The sequence below is a fragment of the Melanaphis sacchari genome, unplaced genomic scaffold (genome assembly GCF_002803265.2).
Source record: "Melanaphis sacchari strain LSU unplaced genomic scaffold, SCAv2.0 Contig0_pilon_pilon, whole genome shotgun sequence".
Taxonomy (NCBI): Eukaryota; Metazoa; Arthropoda; class Insecta; order Hemiptera; family Aphididae; genus Melanaphis; species Melanaphis sacchari.
In genome coordinates, this window is record NW_020270366.1 from 4,946,761 (window position 1) to 4,961,102 (window position 14,342).

At 26.1% G+C, this 14,342-nt stretch overlaps 1 protein-coding gene across 1 annotated transcript in view; it reads right to left on the reverse strand.

Annotated features, from left to right (window-relative positions):
- LOC112594397 (homeobox protein abdominal-A homolog) overlaps window positions 1–9,010 on the reverse strand; it is a 75,138-nt gene extending 66,128 nt beyond the window's left edge. The window contains exon 1 of the mRNA XM_025339163.1: window positions 8,261–9,010. The gene's annotated coding sequence lies outside the window, so the exon portion shown is untranslated. The remainder of the gene's footprint in view (window positions 1–8,260) is intronic.
- Window positions 9,011–14,342: the final 5,332 nt, after the last annotated feature.

The window sequence follows — 14,342 nt, forward strand, 5'->3', positions numbered from 1 at the left end:
TTATAATATCTACAAGTATAGCATCACTTAAACTATACGATGCACCGTCGAGATGATATTTGTATTATATGATGTAATATATAAGTAAATAAGTTTTAAATATATTATATTAAACTTATACTGGTAGTTTATAAAACTTAACATGATATTTCCTGTTTGTGTTTTATGCGAAAAATAATCAGTAAATATTATTTAAATATAGAATTTGTTTCATTTTTATTTTCTATAGATATTGTATTGATTCAATTAATATTCGTATACAAATCAATTACGCGTATTTATTACTTCATTAACTGTTTACAGATGCATATTTAGACGATACCAAATAATAAATTACTAAATCATACATTTTTATTTGCAGCGGTCAAACAAAAACTATTCCGTACTATTACAATATTTCACACTTTTATCAATGAAACCAAATGAAAATATAATTTATATAATATGAATGAACGATTATGATAATCAACTTTAACCACCAGCTTTATAGTATATATACACATAAATATTACAAAACAAGAACACTAAAAAACATTATGTGTTTTATTGCGTATTTAAAATGGTATAATAAATATTAAACGATGTACAGTTATTGCCCATTAGTCTATTTATTACTAATAATTAATACTATACAAATACTACTAAATAGTAAAAGAAAAATCTCTTAAACGGTTCGTTAACGGGTTCATTCGATGAATTTTAAACGATAATAGTATTATTATTAATATTTTATATACAAACAATGATAGTAAATAAAACTGTGTTCTGTTTTTTTTTTATTTATTTATTTTTTTTTATTAAACACTTAGAAACACATTAAACATGTTTATTCATTTTGAGTTTTATATTGAATTAAGTACTTACACGTGTGATATTTATCGGTTTGGCCAGCTGGTATGACAAATATCAGCAAGCGTTTTGCGTAATATTACACTATTATTATTCTTTCATAAAGAGCATTTTTAAAATAGCAAATTATTTTAAGGGCTTTATACTTATACACTCGCAAATAAAAATACGTATGATATTGTTTTTGAAATTTTATTAGCACGCTAAACTATAAAAAATAATATAAGTCAGTTATTCAACAAAGATTTTATTTTATTTTTTTAAAGTCTTCACACGTAAACAATAGACGTTACAACAATGACTGATTTTATTTAACCATTTTAATTTTATGTTCAATACGATTTATTTTGTACAATGCATGTACAGGTATATATTTATAAATACCAATCTATTACCTATATTATGTTTTATATTTTTCATTTTCAAAGCATAAATAAATTTAATTATATTATATTATATTTTATAGGTATTTAAATGCTTTATATAGGTAATAAATTATTCTATGGATAATTAATTGACTATAGTAGTGTTATAAAAATATCTCTTTAAATACGTAAATATTTATCAATATTATAGAGGAATAGATTTTACCTAATCAAATTTATTAGCATAGTTACATATGAAAATGGATACGAATTTTTTAACTGTCATTAATATTATGACCACATTGATATGTAATCAAATTAAAATAGATACTTATAAATGACAATAGGTTATACATCGAATACTTGAATATTTATAAGTTTATTAAATTTATTGATCGATTTACATTTATATTTAAGTATGTAAAATATACAACTGTGTATATATGTACCTATAGGTAGTGTGCAAATTGTAAAGTTATGTACATTCCTATAAATATTATAAGTTAGTTAAATATATCAAATATTGTTATCGCTGCAGACAAAAATGTATGACATTACTATTATTTAGACTTAATAGATACTACCAGCACAAAAAATAGATGGATAGAGTTATTAATCTGTACACAAATACATTCATTAGTATCAATTTACTTACTACTCGAAAAAAATATATCAAATACAAAAAAGTTCAAAACTATAATTATTTATAAGTAAATATTGTAATGAGTAAATGAAAAAAACGCTTAACGTATTTAAGATACATTTACTGTCAAAAGACATTTTTATGTCAAATATTTTTTTTTTATTCAAAATAATTTTGTAATATTTTGAATGTAAAAAATTACTGGCTCAATTAATACATATGTGTATATAATATATTTATATACCAACTCGACTTATAAGTAATCCTATAATTTTCAAGCTTAATGAATTACTAATTACTATATAAAATGATAGGCAGTTAATGCAGTGAATGGCGTTTGACTAATGCAATTACTTAGCCCTAGAAAATTATCTTGAATTTAAAAATTAAAATTTGTATGGATAAGTGTATACTTAATTACCATAGTATTTTTTTATATTAAATTGTTGATTACCTGTGTTCTATTATATAAATTCTAAATTGCTTTACTATTTTAAATTATATATTAATTTCCAGAAGAGTATTATAAGTGAACAATTGTTTAAATACTATGCATAGGGTTTTAAATATACTTGCCTCGCCACAGATAATATATTAAGCTGTGGAGTGTGTTCGTAAAATAGGTTAATTCATGCGTAATTCATTAAATGTTTATACTCATATATTATTTATTTCTTGGTAAACCACAAATCGCGTAACATTTAACTTAAGTTATGATACTACGTATATATAAGTATATATTTATATCAGTGGCGGCTCGTGAATCGTATGAGCGGTAAGGCAGATATTTTCAAAATGTATGGGAGAAAAAAATGCTGTTAAAATATAAAAATGAGTTTCAAGTTAACTTTCACAATAATTCAATTAATATTTAAATTTAACCTTTAAAATATAAGTAATTAACCACGAATAAAGCATATATTATTTATATTAAATATTAAAATAAAGTCAACTATAAAAAAATAAAAAAATGCTGTTCCTATTTCTATTAGTGCAAGTTATGTCACTTTGAAAAAATGTCTAATGGAGTGTTGACAAACTCTGAGGCCCGTATCGTTCATCCTCATTTCTTAATGAAATTCTGGCTTTCCCCTCTACCATGATATATTTTATAAATTTATAACCGTAGGGCCATCCAGCTCGTCTAAGGCTAAATATTACTAGCCTCTCAGAACTTTTTGGCTTTCGTCAAGATTACTTTATCGTTCTATGAAAATCTTAGTCATGATTTTTGATAATAGTGACGAAGTATTATTATCATTACCTATCTACTATGATAATTAATATTATACACGACAAAATAAATTTGTTTTGTCATTAAAATAATATATAATAACAAAAAAACTTTTGTATTTTAAAATGTTTAATATATTATTGAATATAATATTCTTAAAGCTAACTATAATTATAGTTTATATCTCCTTTTCCTTTACAATAGTTAAGTGAGGCTAAGCCTCACTTGTCTTCCTGACGAGCCGCCACTGATTTATACTAACAATAGCATTGTTGTATTTATTCTTATTGAGTACATTTATTGCATAATTCTATTATAGTTATAAAAATTGAATATGAATCCCATTAAATATAATTTATCGCGAAATATACCTTTCTTTATAAACCTAAATCTAACTATTATTCAACAAAATCATCCAATAGCATAAATATTATAATTATTTCTATGTACATTAGTATAAAATGCCACAGTGATGCACTCGACTACTATTCATATATAAACACGTATTTCATATAAATTACGCGTGCTTATCGTCTAGCGTTAATTTTTTTCTCATTAACAACGCCATCGAAGGAGTTCGATTACAGACTCGCGTATGGCGAAGAAGGCGATTATTTCGAGTCGCCCCTACCAGACGCGCAACATAGTGACGGCATGCAAGAGCATGGTTTTTATGGCCGCCAGTTTTATACAAATGGCCTCCATAAAGGACGATCCTTAAGGGGTGTGTGACGGGTATACATATACATATATACACATGTACACACATACATATATATATAAATATAACAATATAATATGACCTCCAACGCCGTGTGTTTAAGGAAACCCTGCTATAGCTATTTGCTTCCGTGTACCTAAATAGTGCACGTCTGCAGTGTATAATAATATAATATAAATTTAAATACACGTGTGTTTATGTATATATATCTAAAGGACCCCCGCAATGATAAGGGTGATCACGCCGTGACAAAAATACTTGTCCTTGCATCAGACCTTGAAAACAGACAATGTATAATGATGGTATATTGAAATGAAAAAAAAGGTACAACGTTTATTCTCTTGACTTGCGTAAAAGGACGTGACTATAAATATATATAGGTACAAGCCCAATTCGCGCAATCACAATAATATTATAAGATATTCCGTTTATGCGACGTTGATGCTAGTCAGTTCACTGCTGTCGTCAGTGCGCGGTTCGTGTGACGGAGTGGGTATAGGTAAGTACCAATAGCAGATTTTTTCAAATTTTTGTAGACTAGTAAAATATGTATTTATTTAAAAATATTATAATCTTAATGATTGATAACACAATTAATGTTTTTAACAAATTATTGTTATTGTATATTCGATAGAATACCGTCCAGGTAACTTATACTGCAGTTTGCATATTATGTTTAATAAAAATGATATATTATATAAATAATATATATATATAAGCAATAAGCATCCTTAAGACACAAATAGGTTATTATAAGATACATAAAATATTTTTTTAAATATTAATATCATCTACATATGGCTAGATACTGATCATAATCGAATAAGGCATTAAAGACAATTCAAATTAATCCTAACACAAATTTAAAACTATATAGGTATATACATATATATAAACGAGAATACATGTTAGATATAAACATAAGTAGTACGCACTAAAAGAAAGTTATCAAGAAGATGTTTTTACACTTTTTGATATTCACGTAAATTTAATTTGCGGAAAAATAGAAAATATCCTGCACAAATATTTCATTATAAAAATCTAAAAGTTTTAATTTTATCATAGCGTAATTTTATAATCTATGTTCAGATATAAAATATTTATATTACTACCATATAGGTACATAAATTGCGATAAGCTGCTTGACATAATTAAGGCACAAAATATTGGTACTGACTACTCTAAACTGTAGAGCTCATCGAAACTTTATTCATATATAGGTACTTGTAAAGTTCTAACTATAAATATTTACTTCGATAATTTGTATAATATGTATACATTTTCTACTTTGGAGTACTAAATTAAAATTAGTGTTGTCATTGTAAAAAGAATAAAATTTAAAATAAATAATATTTTAATTTTATAAAAAAAAATGTAATCCATTTAACACAAAATCGAAAAAAAAATTAAAATCAATATTTTAAATATGTTTAAATGTCTACCAGTATCTGCCCAAGAACTCTAAAATAATTACTATTACAATACTGTATAAATAATAAAAGAAAACCAAAAAAAAAAAAAATTTAAAATGGATAAATAAAAAAGGCAATATACATTGGTAATAATACACATTATAATAAACCTAACTACAACTTATCCAATTTATTAGGAAATATTTAAATTGAAATATTTTAGAATTTATAGATGTAAGTAAATAATAATTAAAAGTATTGTATATCATAAACCCATATCATAATCTATACAATGGCCAGTAAAATACGATATAATCATACTAATAAAAAAAAATAAAGTGAAGAGTAGGTGGTAAGTGAATTTGTCTACGTGAGAGTGTGACAGAACTTACTAAGTTAGAGCTCATCAGAGAGATATTAAATTTGTCTCATAGGTCATTTGCCTTATTAATCATCTTTATGAATTAAATAGATATACAATCTATAAAGGCGTGGCCGTTTTTCACTAAAATAACCCTCGCCCATCATTACTATGGCTGTTTTCCGTCAAAGGTTATCTTTCAATTTTCACCAAAAAAAATTCATAAATTATTTTAGATATTTTTTAAAAACTCCTAATATTAGTTAAAAATTGTGGGATGTATTATTATTATTTTATCATAGACAAAACCCGTTGCTTATGAAAGCTCACTCTCAATTTATACGCAGGTTCAATACTTGATAAATAAAATATAAACTTGTATATATTGTAAAATGACAAGTGAGAATGAATCAAAAACTTTATGAAATATTATTAATTTAAAACAAATAAAAAATGAAGAATACATTTAAAAAATACATTCGTGAACATTGAATTAAATTTGAGTTTGTAAAAAATCTCTTTTTAGCATAGTAACTTAAAATTTTTGTAATTTTTATAAAATTAAGTTTTTTTTATAAATAAACTTGTATTGTTTATAATCATTAATTTTGTTTAATGTAAACTTTTTATTTAGTTTTATAATTAATGCATTATTTCATGCTAAGCTTACTGTAACGTTAACTATTCATAATACATTTAAAAATAATTTTTAAACTCCGGTTTTATTGACTTTTACACAACCATAATACTTATGTTATGATAATACTTAAATGTGCCGAGTATCAAATATAAATTTAACTAAATGTATAATAGAGTGTATAGAGTGTACGTTAGAAAATGCATTAACTTTATGAGCAATAGTAGTAAGATAAAATGTTAATGATATTTATTATGTTTTTGATCGATATTTATGACACAAGATAAGGCGCGTACATCTTAATTATTACAATTTGATAAATTTGGACTCAATAAAGCTTTTTGAATAATTTATTATTTAATTTTTTTTTTTTTTTTTTTTTGGAAATTGGAAGATAACCTTTGGTGCTTTTAGTGAAAAACAGTTATGATGATAATAGGCAAGAATTGCTCTGTCGGAAAACGGAAATACCTATATGTAAACAGTAAATACAACCTTTTTAAAAGAATAGTGTTAACGATGTGATGAATCACGCAACTTAAATAATTTAATCAAAGAAAATCTCTAGACCCACCCACATTAGCTATTGTAGTATTAATCTATATAACAATAGTTAATAAATCGGTTCATCATAGTAATGTATATTCAAACAAATTTTATTATTTAATTTTTAAAATATTAAAACTAACAATTAATATTGCTTACACTATACGTCTAAAAATATATATAAAAATATATTTTTTGTATTATAATTTGTATTTGAATAACCGTTACAGCAGTTTAACAATTGTTTTTTTTTATATAACATTAATTTTTTATCAAGCAATCTGTTACAATAATTGAATAATTAACTTAATTGATATAATTTTGTATACATCACGGAAAATACAGAGTGAAAAAACCTCCCAGTGGAGGTACTTCGTCATCATAAAGTTATTGTTATCTTATAGGCATTTATATTTAAATTTTTTTTTTTTTTAATAACTAATATATTATGTAATTGATATTCATCAATTACTGATATCAACAGGTCACAACACCACTGCCTTTTTAATCTCTTTTGAGAATTATTAGGTATGGTTATGAATACGAGTTAAGAAATAAGTAGATTGAGGTGATGGTTTAATCATTATTGAAGCGTTTATAATATAGTTTGGCTAATTTGTTGACAGTAAATATTCTTAAGTTGGAGTGAAGGGATTTATTTAAGACATAGAATAGAGCTTTTAAAATGGTACAAAGAATTTTTGATTGGATTCTTTGGATACGATTAGTATTAGAAATTTTTGCTGAGCCCCAGAGCTGGATGCCATATATTCAAATGGGTTTGTGCAGTAATTTTTAAATTAATAATTCATATGGTAGTTTTATATTTTTGGAAGTTAGTAAAGGACGAAAGAAGCGTATACGATTATTTAGAAATCAAAATTAGTTTTTAATTAAAGCTACCTATGTGGTAGTTAGGTAAGACAGCGGTCGATGTGAATACCAAGATATCTTATACATTTGTCTACAGGTGATAATTAATTATTGAGAGACAGTGCTTGGCATACACTCTTTCAGAAAGTGAAGTTACAGTAAATAAACATGTTCTCGTTAATTTTAACTCCTCATTTTTTAAACCAGGTTTCAATAAAAGGTTAAAGTGATTTTGAAATAATTGTTTTTAAATTGATTATTATTTCTGTTTTTTCAAATAAATTTCTACTGCAAAATCAAATGTTGTTTAAAGTTCGAAAAAGTACTCTATGTCTTATATAATAAAAATGAAATCACTATTCTTGGTCGAAAAACAGATGAAAAAACGCGTATATTATCTACTATATAGTACAGAATCATTTTGTATACCGTTATTATGAATAACTATAAGTAAATATTAATATAGGTAGGTATATAAACTATAAATGGAACTAACGACTACCACAAAATATGCATATTTAACGTAAACGTTGATTTACCATGATATATAATATTATACCTATTAGTATTATATAGTTATACAATATCATTTATAATATGATGGAAAATAAAGACTTACGTGACGGCGACATAATGACGAACGGTGCGGATGAACAATATCACGGTAACTGCAGTGGTCTTGCACGGTGTGACAACGACGGGCAGTATATAGGCTTAGGTGCAAGGTTTATACCTTTACGAACAGCGTATACGCCTAAATACCTATGCCGGGCGTATTCCGCGCATAGCTGCCAGTGCAAGTCGGAGAACGCGCGGCGTGATCACGTGCGTGTAACCTGCACGCAGTCACACGTGTCGTGTGACGAAACAGCGATCGTTTTTATTATGTACGTGACCCGCGGAATCCAATATATTGTGTGTATTTGTGGAAATGTGTGTTTGCGTGTGTGCTTATATCCGCGTATGTGCGCGATTGTGCTTTTGTTGCGTTCTCCCGTGCACACGCGTGCTCGACTCGGCAGTGAAACGAATAAGTTTTTCGAACGTTATAATGTCGTGTCGCATCAACTATGAATTCCGTACAACGTACGGTGTAAATACACGGCTGGTGACTATATGGATAGCGTGTAATACCGAATAGGCGTACAGCGTACGCATACGTGAATATTTTATATTTAAGCACTTAAACAGTATACCTAAGCTGCGGCGGACCGAGTTGACTGTCCCGCGATGTCGGTGACAATGATGTGGAATTTCGATGAAACCGCGGGACACCCGGAAATTGGGCGGTTTAAGTTTAAAAAAAAAAGAAAAAAAAATGTAATAATTATAATTCGAAAACGATACGTGCGCGCGCGATTTTTTTATATTCTTGGGGTTGTGCGGTCGCCGTGGTCGTCGGACTGCCGGTGGTCGGGGTCGTTCTAATGAAGATATTATTATTATCGTCGAAAACGGGCGAGTCCGCGACCGGCTGGCTGCCACCCGAACTGGGCGCCTGCGGTCCAAGATGGCTGCCCGCCAATGACGTCGCTGCTCGCGTGGTCGCGCGCGCGTCGCGGCAATTGTTACTATTATTTTCACGGCTGGCATCGCCGACGACGCGCTTATAATTGTTTACAAAAAACAAAAAAAAATTAAATTTACTCCTTGTACGCGATCCTGTACATGTATAATCTTTACGCTTTAACATTACGTTAAATTATCTATTTCAATATTATTCAAACAGTCATAAGCATATACATCAAAAATCACGCATACAATCATTAGGCTATATGATATGTTATTTTAATAGTGTAAATATTATATAGTTACTTTTTTATAGGTATCGCCGACACATTATAAAACCAAAGCTATCCGTGAAAACACTTGTATTCAAACGTAAACAAACATTTTAACAATAATTTTGCAATAATATTGTATATGGTTGGTATATACGACTATACATAATGTAGGTACATCAAAACTTTGTAAAACGGTGATATCGTGACATATGGGTAGTATATAATATAAACAAAAAAGTATCAATGTGTTAAAATTATTTATTCAATAACAGTTTACCATAATTCAATAATTAGGTTTTCTTATATAAACATAATATATAGCCATATAGGTGTATCAATACGTATATCTGTATGAAAATGGTTATAATGGAAATGGTTTGGATTTGAGCGTCGTAAAAATTCGTAGGTTATAAAATTGTATTACGCGTGATTTTAACAACATATACGCTGGAGCAAAACTTTATATAGGTTTATGATTTATTTAACTAAGTTGATATAATTATTATACCTATGCTGATAAAAATATGAAATATGAAATCGAAAGTATATTATGTTATTATACACGGGTACATAATAATATATGCTTACACAGCTAGTGTTCACATTAATATACCAATTGATAATAGTTAATATATTTAAAATAATAGACATATTTTTAAATCATATAATATGATAATTTAATCTCCACCATGAGAAATATAAATTATAATACATTATCAATACACTATACATATAGATATACTATATACAAGTATAGGTTTAGATTTATACGCTGCAATATAAGAAATATTTGAATTCTCGTAGGCTGTATATACTGCAGTATAATATGTATATTTAAGTTCTCGTTTTCTTTTTATGGTTTTATTTTTATACATACACCATAGGTACACGTCAATCAGACGTTTATTCGTTTATATAAGTAATAAATAATTTACATTAGTATTTTTTTTTTACTGCAAATGCGTAAAATATTTATGCGAACAAAATTTAAACAATTATATACCAATGGCATAGAATCGTGTATACCTACCTATATATACTATAATTATTATACTTTATGGATTAACCATATCTAAAACTATAATATTTGTTCGAATAAATAAATAGTTTTTTTAAATTTTAAATTCAATAAATAATTTTAATTAAAATACATAATAATATAAAGGTAATATACACATATAGATATTAATGTATAATAATGTATAGGTAGGTACAAGGTTATATATTTATAACATACAACTTTATGAAATAATTCTTAATAAAATAAGCATTATACATCTATATAAATTCAGTTTAGAGATAATTTTACATAAAAATACACTCTATATCACCTTCAGAAATATTTTTTTGCTGTACCTACTTTCATATATTTATAAATTTTTCCATGTAAAAATACTTATGGATAACTATAAAAAATAATATTAACATAAAAATCTTCATTTTTGTAATACGATATAAAGCAGAACACTCTATGTACGTAATATATCCAATATCCATTCTATAGAAGCATAAGCGTCCTCAAAGCCCATGTTCCGAAATTATATAACTATGTAAATTTTAATATTTTATGTACCATTAGCTATTCGCTATCCTTTAATTTTTTTTTTTTTTTATTCAAATTTTAAAATAATAATATTAAATAGGTACAGCAAATTATCATCAACCAATATAATGAAAATTGTATTAACCGCAATTTTATAAAAATAAAACTAAAATGGTATATAGAGCGTATAATAAAAATAGCTAAGAAATGTAATTAACCTATATATTTAATACATTATATTTCTATCAATATTTAGTTTTTGTTAATTTATAATTAATAATAACCTAAAATAATATTTCGTGCCTAGTTAATCATATCTGATAGTTATTTCTATTACACTCTATATATATATATGCATAATACACGGGTACTATATACTCATGATTTATCGTTGGAATTTAATTTGTATATAAATATATTTATGTTTCTAAAATGTTTATCCGTATAATTTTATATATATATATATATATATAATATTATCAGCTGCAATGTACAGTGTTTATTTACCTAAATTTTGCCGTATACATAAAAATATATAAAAATATTGTACCACTGAAAAACTATTTAGTTTTGTATACATAACTATTGTATGTACATGAAAATAATATAATGATCAAGAAATGAGTATGTGAATACGACAGAGGTTTTCATAATAAATGTGCATCCTATAAATTATATTTATACCTACATTTATCTTTCATTACTTGTACAAAACCATAGCACACGTAAACTATATAAATAATATAAATATGTGTATATACCTACTACCTACCAAGAATTGCGGCCCACATAATTACAATTAACATAATATTATAGAGTATAAAGTTCCTACCTATTATAAAATACAAGACTTATAAAATCGTTACAGAGGCCATGTTTACAAGTAGAAGCCTATAGACACTTATTAGAATGATTAGGTAAAGTGCTATAATATATAATATATACAGGATAATATAATATTATTTGAGTTTTTTTTTTTATTTGTAAACAACGCTCGTTAATAAATATTAAGTTTATAAGATATTAGTTTTGTAATAAAATAATTTGTATCATATTTATTTATTAAAGCGCATAACTATTGTATCTTTATATACGCGTAGATAAGTGCAGTGCTAGGAGTGAGAATGTACGTGTGGGTGACATCCCTTATTCACAACTTTTATAGTAGATATTTTACATCCTAAGCACTTATTTTGATTAAAGTTATACTGTATTTTTAAAGTTTAAAAAATTAATTATTTTTTTAATTTGTAGCTCTTGTGACTGATGTTAATTATTTTTATTTTTGAACCTTAAACATTTCACATCGAAAATTATTGGAGTTCAAAACGTCTCTCAATCGTTATAAATACATAATTATACAATATCTATAATAATAATTTTATAATAATCTTAAATTATTTTAAAATAATCACAAAACAATATATTATATTAAGTGCAGATATAAACTAAAAGAATTGTACATATTACTTATAAAAAATTGTATTTAATAATTAATGTAATAATTAACTAAATTAATCTCATCTACCTGATTTTATTTTTATATACTTGTAAATATACATTAATAAATAAATATATACAAACAGAGAAGCTGGTTAGATATAATTTTTACTAAAACTGTAGGTTTATAACCAAATAACTCTATACACGGCAGTATTATCGTCATAAATATAAATATGCTTGTAAAGATATTATTACAAGTCGTGACTATTATCCATAAATGTAATGACAGAATTTCATTAATATTATCGTAGTATTACTCTATGTTAGTTTATTAATAAATAATATAATTAAATATGAGACAATATATGGATAGGATTTTATATAGTAAACAATATTTAGCGTTTAAGAAATAGACTGGAGATGATGATATCGCAGTTTCAAGAAGAAGTTAGCTATTATAAAAAAAAATCCAAGTTATATAATCTAATTTTTAATACATAGAACTAGTTAAAGTTAAGAACATATATACATTTTAACTAAGAAAAAAAACACACACATATATATATACAACATGTACGGTTTAGATAATATAAAATTCACAACATTTTTCTCTCGCGGTTAACATAATACTACGATTTATTTATTAAGCACATCACCTAACGTAGAGTAATTATTCATACTTTGGTTTTATATGCATATTAATATATTATGTATTCGCGTTTCACACAACAACAGGTAAATATAAAGTGAAATAATGCGCCATAACCGCTCAGCGGGCGCCGAAGGAAATATAATTATATAGGAGGTGAACACTAAAAATGCACGCGTGTTTTATATTATTTGTTGTTTTATATGTACAAAATAATGCGGTCGTCAAAAAAAAAAATAAATAAATAAAGGGCGGTTTAAAGACGCGACATAGTATGCGAAAACTTTTCATGTAGTAAAGGGCTGGCGGTTTGTTATACGGTCAAAGTTCCCTTCTAGTATAATATTTTAAGTTTTTTACATCTTTCTTTCTCTTTCCCTTTACGTCTCGTATAATGGCGGCAATAACGATAGGACGTGGCACGTAAGCCGCGTGAGCGTATATAATGGGAAAAGTTTTGTGCGTATATATATTATGACACCGCATAGTGCCGTAAATTCTTCGGCTAAGTAACGACAAATAATAACATCCCGTCATAAAAAAAAAAGTAAAGAAAAAAGAAAATCGGGTGAAAAACATTAGTGAAATAATGGCAGATGCCTTTTTGTATTATCATATGCATAATATATAGGTAGTTATTTGCATAATTTGTACTTTATGCTAGATATATGCTATGTATATACATGTGTACGGAAAACGAGCTTTGTAGTGAAGAAGAGGGTTAAGTAAAATATATAATCATAAGTACCATCTGCCTATATATATTTATATATACAAATATAATTTAATATTCGGGAGTAAAACACGCGTACTTTGCGTGTTCACACCACTCACTTTCTGTAGTTTACCATTAATGTCGACGCAAGCTGAATATATAAATTAAAAATATCATGAAAAAATCGAAAATCCTTAAAAAGTGACATAATACAGTATTTATTTCAATGAGACTTTTTTTATTTGTCTACCATGTCCTATATTTTTCATTAAAATAAGCTTATTATTAAATGTTATTTTGTTTTTATAAATTTGTATACCTAATTTTCATAAATATCGAAGTGTTAAAATAGAAAAAAATAATAATTGAAAAATATTTAAGATTAAATTATCGGTATTACATTATAGGTATAGACTTTCTACATTTATAAGTGAATATAAAACAAATATTTTTTGAAAATAGCCTACATCGTATATAACATTAATTATTGGTATTCATATATATATACAGCTATATGTATGTTATTTTCCATTGTTCATTAATGAGAATTCAATGCAATAATACTGC